Raw genomic sequence first — 9,256 nt, forward strand, 5'->3', positions numbered from 1 at the left:
GGACAAGAAGCACGTTTGCAAGAGTTTAAGCAATTGAGGTGGGCTCTTCTTTCTTTCGAACTGTGATTTTATGTAAAAACGTGAATATTTTTGAATGAGTTGTCATGCCATGTTTTGTTTATGATTACCTATCTATTGGCTTGGTCATTTTCTTTGAATATCAATTGTTGGTCAAACTCGTTATCGAAACCTCTGTTCTCTTCGTCTGTTTACTAAATCCTTTTTAATCACGATCGCCCGTATTTATTAACCCTAAAGGGCGGTCGTGACAGTTTGGTATCAGAGCCTCAGTTTCTTTTCGCTCTGGACCCAAGAGTCTTTTCGAGTAAAAAAAAACTATACTTGTATTAATTGGCTAAAGCGTTAAACATCGAAGGCTCAACACCACAACTCGTCACGCCCACCCGCGAAGAAAGAGGTAATATATATTTTTGTGAGAAAACTTTTATGAGAAAGTTTTGGAGAAATGAAAATGAGAAAAAAAAATTTGAGAAAGAGAGGAGAAAATTTTAATAAGAACGTGGAAGTAGAATCTTTCCATGAGGGATCGATTTCAAGTTGAGAAGAGTATTTGCTGATGTTTGAAAAAAGAGCAAGTTGTGAAGAGGAACGATGGATTTTTACATGAAAGATGAAAGTGGATGTTCAATGATGTTTTGAGTTTTGAGTTTTGAGTATTTGCTGATGTTTGAAACACGTATTAATTGATGGTCTATTGGAGTTGAAGTATGAAGTATATTATGAAATTGTTGGTGAGAGTGAAATATGATGATATGAACTTTGTATGCGAAAATAGAGCGCCTAAGAAGTATGTTAGATTGAACGATATCAAATTTAGTTATTGACAACTGCAATATCACTTTTCCTAGTGATAGGACAAATGGAAATATGTGGTGTGAACTCAAACTTTATTGAATGATTACAAATTCAGAGACGTAGTATATGATAAAGAGTAAGAAAAGAAGAAGTGCAAATTGAAGAGATGTTCCAAACGAGAAAATGATCGAGGCAAGAAGAGATGCCAAATGATGTAATCCTACAACGGAGGTAGAGATCATACCTGCGATCTAATAAGATAAATCCAATCATATGTCAAAAGTGGCGATGCGATGAAACGACCGTTATAGCAGGTTGAGGAGCGCGAGTATAACTACAACGTTTCAAGAGAATAACTGTTATTACGTGCAAAGAATATTATGAAGATATGGCTTTCGACTACTGTTATTAGTTGTAATGACACGATGAATCTCAACTTGGAGTCCAAGGTTTCTTAGAATGTTATTACCATGTTCAGGCTCGCGAAAAATGGACTAGGGAGTGCGTCCTTCGTAGCTAGAATGAATGATTTTAAATCAACAGTACTTACTTAGATTCTAAATTCTTTTCGATATATATTGAATAACCCGAGCCCTTATCCATTTGAATGCCTTGGTTGACTCATGCTTTGCAAGTAATGCCCATTATATTTTTTTCCCCTATATCGAGTCATGACTCACTTTCAGTTCTTGAAAATTGGTGCTTGCCTTTGTAACTTTGGACATCTTGATTAGTAGTCTTCTTTGATTCATCTTTCGTAAGGAGAATATTTTGACCTTATGAGCTTCCGTCTTTGAACTTCATTCCTAAAGTTGTTTGCAGATATGACCTTCAGTATGATCACATCTCCCATATATGTATGTTCAAAGGGTGGAATATTCTTCTTGGAACTTTTGTAAACCTTTTTATTTCGTAACTATGCATGCGACAAGTTCTTTCTTGCAGAAGTGAAATTCTTTTTAGCTCAGTTTCACTACATATATTGCTTCATGCTCAATGATTTTCTTTCTGCAATACCAAGTTAAGGCTATCGTGTTCTCATTTTCCTTAACGTGTTTGATCTAGCTGATTTTCCTAAAAGTCCACTTCACGTTGGTTGCAAACCTGTGAATCCATTGATGTGATATCATTATTCCATATTTTGATCTTCATTGAACCATGATTAGTGTTGCTTCGTGGAAACTGCCTACATTTCTTAATCCTCATGCAACTGATTATTTCTGGCCATGACATGTTTGGGACATTATCCATTGCTGTATGTACCTTTCAAAATTGATCGGACAACTGAATTATCTTTTTGGTAGCCTACTATGGGAATTGAGATCTATTTCAATCTCATCCTATTTTCATGACCTACCTTATGTTCTATCAAGCTTTGTAGGGATAATCCAAACCTATTGTTGCGAGTTAGTGTGGAGATTCAAAGCAAAAGAACTGAAATTGTAATTCTTGTTTCCTTGAGTGATTTCTAAACTCTTCCAATTTAAAGACATTTTAGCAGTGTTGTTATAATTTGAAATCGGTCTATATCCAAGTTAAGACTGTTTGATTAAATTTTGAGTTCTTGATACATATTTGGAGTTCTTGAGGTAACATTGTAGGAAAAGGCAAAAGCTTGATCTTTTGAGATACACATGGGAAATAAGTTTTATAGATAGGCACGCACTGAAATGATATACCAACCAGAAGTGTAGACATGACCAATAGAACAAGACGAGGAATGTTTCGCATTTACGAACCACTTGTAGTGAGCTAGAAATTGAATGTTGTGTTATGTACATAGATAATGAAATTGGAGAAAAAAAATGTGTTAAGAAAATTTTAGGCCCATGGGCCTGATTGTCTTGTACGATGTAGAGATCTAGGTGAAAATAGTTGATCGATCGATACGAGGATGATGAATAAAACTAAGTGAGCAACAAGGAATGGAGTATTTAAAGATCACTGCTACAATACGACAATTGCCGAGAAAATAAGAGTATGTTAACAAGGTGACACCATCAACAAAAAGAGAAACGTTCGAGTCAAGATATGTCGAGTAGGAAAGGAATTGAAAGAAAGAACGCGTGGTATCCCCACCACCTCCTTAACCAAAGTAGAGAATTAGGAACATTATTATAAGAATTTTCGCATAGGAAGAAAATGGAGGGAATGTTGGAAGAAGTTTTCAGTGATATGTTCACATTCTGATGAAGCAGACCAAAAGTGAAAATGGAGAAATAAGTTTATCTTTATTATAGACTTGAGATTAGGATCGTTAAGAAAAGTCATGTTGGATTACCTTTCCTGACAAATAGACAGTCGTAGTTTACAATTGACTTGGAGCCATGATCAACCCTAAATATCTAGGACAACATACAAAATGATGACTAAGGAGTTGGAAGAACTCAAGATGCAACTTCAAGAACTGTAAAACCTGGGTTTCATCAAATTCAGTGTGCCACCTTGGGGTGCACCAATACTATTTTTGAAGAAGAATGACGGAACGCTGAGAATGTGTATCGATTATAGAGAGTTGAACAAGATGACTCTCAAGAACAAATATCCACTGCCGAGGATAGATGGCCTATTCGATCGACTTCGAGGAGCCGGTGTGTTTTCAAAGATGGACTTAAGGTCCGGATACCATCAGTCCGAAGAGAGGACATACCGAAGACTGCTTTTCGCACATGATATGGTCACTATGAGTTTGTGGTAATGCCGTTTGGATTGACGAATGCACCTGCAGTATTCATGGATTTGATGAATCGAGTGTTTCATCCATACTTTGATAAATTCGTCTTGGTCTTCATAGATGATGTACTCGTCTACTCGAAGGATGAGAAGGAACACGAGGAACACCTGCGAATCACTTTGGAGACGTTGAAAAGTGAGAAATTGTATGCCAAATTTAGCAAGTGCGAGTTCTGGCTTAAGTAAGTAAACTTCCTTGGTCACATAGTGTCGGCAGAAGGAATTCGAGTGGATCCCGCCAAGGTTGAGGCGGTACAACAATGGAAAGCACATTCAGCACATCCAACAAACTGGCTCAAATTTACATAAAGGAGATAGTTCGATTGCATGGAGTCCCAGCGACTATCACGTCCGATTGTGACCCAAAATTTACCTCAAGATTTTGGATAAGTGTACAGAAGGAGCTTGAAACCAAATTGAACTTCAGCACAGCGTTCCACCCGCAAACCGATGGACAGTCCGAGAGAACAATCCAAAATTTCGAGGATATGTTGAGAGCTGTGGTACTCGACGAGGAGGAAGCTGAGAGGCAGCACTACCACTGACTGGATTCGCTTACAACAACAGTTTTCATGCAACAATAAACATGGCGCCTTATGAGGCATTATACGGAAGAAAGTGTAGATCGCCGCTCTACTGGGATGAAGTTGGCGAGAGAAGAATACTTGGACCCGATGAAGTTGAAGAAATGGTGGGAATCGTTCGGCAAATTTGTGAAAGAAGCTCAAGACAGACAGAAGTCATACGCGGATGTCCGACAAACTGACTTACAATTCCAAGCTGGCGACAAAGTTTTCCTGAAGGTATCCCCGTCAAAAGGGATAGCACGATTTGGCGTCAAGGGCAAATTGAAGCCGCGATTTATTGGGCCTTATGAAATTCTTGAAGGAGTGGGACCCGTTGCATATCGATTGGCGCTACCATCAATCTTTGGAAATGTGCACAATGTTTTTCATGTGTCACAGTTACGAAAATACGTGTTCGACCCGAAGCACGTGATCCGTTTCGAAGAAGTCGCATTGATTCCAGACTTGAGCTACGAGGAGAGACCCCAATCTATTTTGGACCGAAAGATCCACAATGTGAGAAATAAACATGTTTCTTGTGTGAAAGTACTATGGGAAAATCATGGGCATGAAAAAGCCACGTGGGAGAATGAGGACAAGATGATGGAATTGTACTCAGAACTCTTTACTTGAGGGTAACAAATTTCGGGACGAAATTTCTGTTAAGGTTGGTAGGATGTAACGCCCCGTTTTTCTAAACCTAAGTTTTGAACACTAAAGTACTTGTATTTAATGCTATTAATATTGCGAGGTCCGTGAAGTAATTGTTAAGTGGAATTTGTCGCTGGACTAGGGTTTTGTGAATTAAATTACAACGTGAATTTAAAATAATTCCTTTCCGTAAGGAATAAATATATTAGACTCGATTTGCGAGCTGGATCGAATAAATTGGATAAATAATATAGAAATTCAATCTGTGATAAATAAATTATGGGCTGCATTAATTCAAATTTTAATTAAATATTCTGTAGAGATTTTCCTCCTCCGTGATCTGCAAATAAATATCAAATAAATTCAATTTAGTTCAAAATAAAAAAAAAAGGAAAAATTGGAAATCTTCCTAATCCCGCGATTAAAAGAAAACCGCCCCTTCCCCCATCACTCCCTAAATCTCTCTCACATCCAAACCACCCCTCCCTTTATATTATTTTCTTCCCAAAAACCGTTCTCTCCTATCTCTGCAATCAAGAAGACAAGGCTTTTCCTCTCAACCTTAATTCAAGGTAATTCTGTAGAAATTTCCCTCGATTTTACACGTTTTTTTTTTTCAATCAACTCGTTCAATGTTCTTCCGGCAGAAACCGTGAAACAAGACTTGAAAGACGAAGCTATCAGTTGTTCTTCTGAAACCTGTTCAAGGTATATTTCCTCCCAATTCAAAACCTTATGTTGTACTTCATACAAGAGCATGGTATACAATTTCAATTCTTCAATTCGTGAGCTTTTCATATAATTCATGGACTTAGTTACTCCCATCTGTCAACTCTTGACGAATCCCCACGTTGTGAATAAAACATAAGGATTTAATACCAATCGAACCCTCCTCTAACCTTACAAACTTTAAACGCAAGAAAAGTTGAATTTTAATGGAACACACAAACGAAATTGAACTGGAACTTATCTTCGGGGTTGTGCGGGGCTGTTCGGAGTTGTTTCGGGGTCGAAACGATGAGAAACGGTGGCTGCCGAACGTCTAGCACATGGCGACTTGAACCCAATCCTGTCCTCACCCTTTCGGGTTTTTTCACGGTGGTGCAGCCGCTCCGCATGGCGCTCATGAAGGAGGAGGTGCCGGATACGGCGGAGGAGAAGCCGCTGGTGGTTTTGCAGCCGCCGGCGAAGAGATCGTCGACGAAAGACCGCCACACGAAAGTCGAGGGACGTGCGCCGCTGGAGTCTTCCAACTCACGCGGCAGCGACAGCGTGCGACGGACGGCGACCAGCAGCGACGGCGTACGACGACAGTGGCGGCAGAGGCATCGTGATCTCGACAGCAGCAGCGGTGTCGTGCGACGGAGGCTGTCGAAGCTGACCGGCGACTGCACCGACAGCACCGCGGTGGCCGCCTTTTGTCTTCCCGTCGAGTGGAGGCCGGCGACTAGGGGTGAACTGGAGAAGATGACGGAAATTGAGAGAGATATCAGTTGGCCGAAGAGATAGAGAAGGGAGAGAGAGAGACGTGGGGGATGTGGGAGTTGATTTTGGGCTTTTTTTTTTTTGGTAGATTTGTGCCCTTGTATTTTAAAAAAAAATCTTTGGGCCTTATAATTAAATGGGAGGATTTATTTAAAGTTTGGGCCCTCTGTTATTTTTATTTGGGACCTCTTAATTAAATTGGTGATATAAGGTGGGGAAATAATTAAGTTTTGGACCGATAATTAATCGTGACAAATATTTAATTAATCTCCGGAATAATTTAAAGAGTGAATAATTTTATCTTATGTCGGAAATAATTAATTTGAAGAGAAATAATTGCGGGAATTCAACTACGCGCTTAAATAAATATTGGGATTAATTTCTACATTTTGGAGGGAAGTACGAGGAGCCAACGGAGGGATTATGGGCACAAGCGGCCGCTGAATAATCGAAAATATGCGAAAATTGAGAAACGAGATAAAAGACTTTACTTAGGATGCATGCATTTTTATTTATTTATTTGAAAAGTGTGTTGATATATATATAATCTAAATGTTAAAGGTGAATCATTGCAAGTGAATTGTGATACCAAAGGTAAGAGAGTACTTGAGAATTAAGCAATCGAGGTGGGCTTTCTTTTACTAAACTCTTTTACGCTTTCAAAAGTATGATTATGGTGGAATAAGGGTGGTTTAAATTGTTATGTCGTGCCATGTTTATTTTGATGATGAGATTGTCACCTGATGCCTAGTTTGTGAGTTCGCTCTATTAGGCTATAGGGCTATGTTGAGATTGTTGCTTGATGCCTAGTTTGTGAGATCGCTCCATTAGGCTATAAGGCTATGTTGAGATTGTTACCTGATGCCTAGTTTGTGAGTTCGCTCCATTAGGCTATAGGGCTATGTTAAACGAATTCGGGTCTGAGTATGGCCGCAAACCCTATCAGGCTAGTGTACACAGGTGGGATCATGAGCCGTCCTTGCTAGTCGGCCGGTCTCGTGGGCGAATAGTATGGCCACACTTTCGTCGCACTATGGTAAGAGGATGTGATTGATCGATTATCGAGAAAGTGGGGAGATTGTTTTGACTGGCCAGTCTATGAAATTGTTTTGTGATACTCGATGATATTCTTTTCTAAATGTAAAACTCGAGTTCAATATGGTATGGATGATATAACTATTATCAACTATTTTCGGCATGTGTCCACTGAGTATATTAAGTACTCAGCCCTGCATGTGTTTTCCCTATGTGCAGATTGAGCAGCGACGATTATATGGTGGTGTTGAGCAAGTAAATCGGAGAATGAATTGTTTATCCTTGAATTATGAGTGTCGTTGTATCTTCACACATGACGTCACTCTCTCTTGGTCGTTTCCGCTGTGACATTTCTTTTACTTACCATTTATTGGGCCTACAACTCAAATTGTTTGGATATTGAATATTTGGGATTTTGTTGGATAATGTCAACTCTTGGTCATTTTCTTTGAATATCAATTGTTGGTCAAACTCGTTACCCAAACCCTAGTTCTCTCGTCTGTTTATTAAATCCTTTTTAATCATGATCGCCCGTATTTATTAACCCTAAAGGGCGGTCGTGACAGGTACTGAAGCCACCGTGAATTCGACGGAGACAGAAGGAGGAGATGAGGGGAACGACGGTGCAAGCATCTGGTGCGAACTGCAGCGCTGCACCGAGCATCAGCGGCGATGCGACGTCTACTGCACCGTGACAGCAGTGGCGCTGTGTTTTGATCGAGGGAAGTGCAGCCTTACCTTAAACCGAGAGAGAGAAAGAGACGAGTGTAGAGGGAGTAACGACGGAGAGACCAAGCCGGTGGTGGCGCAGTGGAGAAGCGAGCAGCAGCAGCAAACCGTGAATTTGGCGGCGGCTCGGTGTTTCCGAGAAAAGAGAAGGGAAGACAAAGGAGGCCGGAGGTTTCAACTGCACCGTGACTGCAGCAGCTCCAGCTGCGTCGCGACATCAGCGGCGGTGGTGCTGTGTTTTGCCAGCGACAATCAGCGAAGGAGAAAAGAGTGAGGAATGTGTTGATTGGAAATTTTTGAGAAATAAATAGAGAGAGAGAAAGAATGAATAGAGAGGGAGACGAGAGATAACAGACAGAAAGAGTTGATGGGAATTAAGGTTAGGAGTTCTTTTTGTCATGCTTGGGCCTCTTTCTTTATTTGATTGGGCTAGGACAGTAAAGAAAAAAATAAGGGTCTTGAGCTGATTTATTTGGTTTTGGACCAATTAATTGCAGATTTAAAATTTTATTCCACCAGGGACTAGTGTGGCCGATGGAAATGGAAGTATATCTTGGGGGCTGCTACTTTTTATACTATTGGTTCAAGTAATAGCATAAATGGAAGTGTTGGGTTGAGTTTTTTTTATTTAGTTGAGCCAGTTGTGAAGAAGAGGAAATATTGGGCTGGAGAATTTTAAATCAAGGATTTCTTCACGCACGGAATGGAAGGACGAGTTAAGACTTTAAACGAACGAGGTGGGCTTTCTTTTTAAACAAGGACTATGTCCTAAGTATATTTATTTTTGCGAAATATGTTTGTCATGCCATATTTTTGTGTTCCTATGGGACCTATCTGAAGTGGCTTTTGCCATGTATGGTTAATCGAATTCGGATCTGACTAGGGAGTGAATCCTTACTCAGGCTAGTGTACACCCCGTAGATTGTGCACTATCTCTTTGAGTTGGCCGGTCTAGTGGCTTGGAATGTGGCCACATTCCTTGTCATGTATGTTCAGATATGGTATGGTGATGTTGATGTTGATGATGTTGAGGTTGATGGCGATGATGATGTTGGTGAAATGTTTTTGTGACTCGGGCTCTTTCAAAGTTGAAACCCCGAGGTCACTCGTTAATGGCATGATAAATATTTTTATTGAAAATGTTTTCGGCATGAGTCCACTGAGTGCATCAAGTACTCAGCCCTGCATGTGTTCTCCCTATGTGCAGGTTGAGCGGTGACGAGCGCGGTGGGTGTTGAGCA

This window comes from Salvia splendens, chromosome 1, assembly GCF_004379255.2.
Source record: "Salvia splendens isolate huo1 chromosome 1, SspV2, whole genome shotgun sequence".
Classification (NCBI taxonomy): Eukaryota; Viridiplantae; Streptophyta; class Magnoliopsida; order Lamiales; family Lamiaceae; genus Salvia; species Salvia splendens.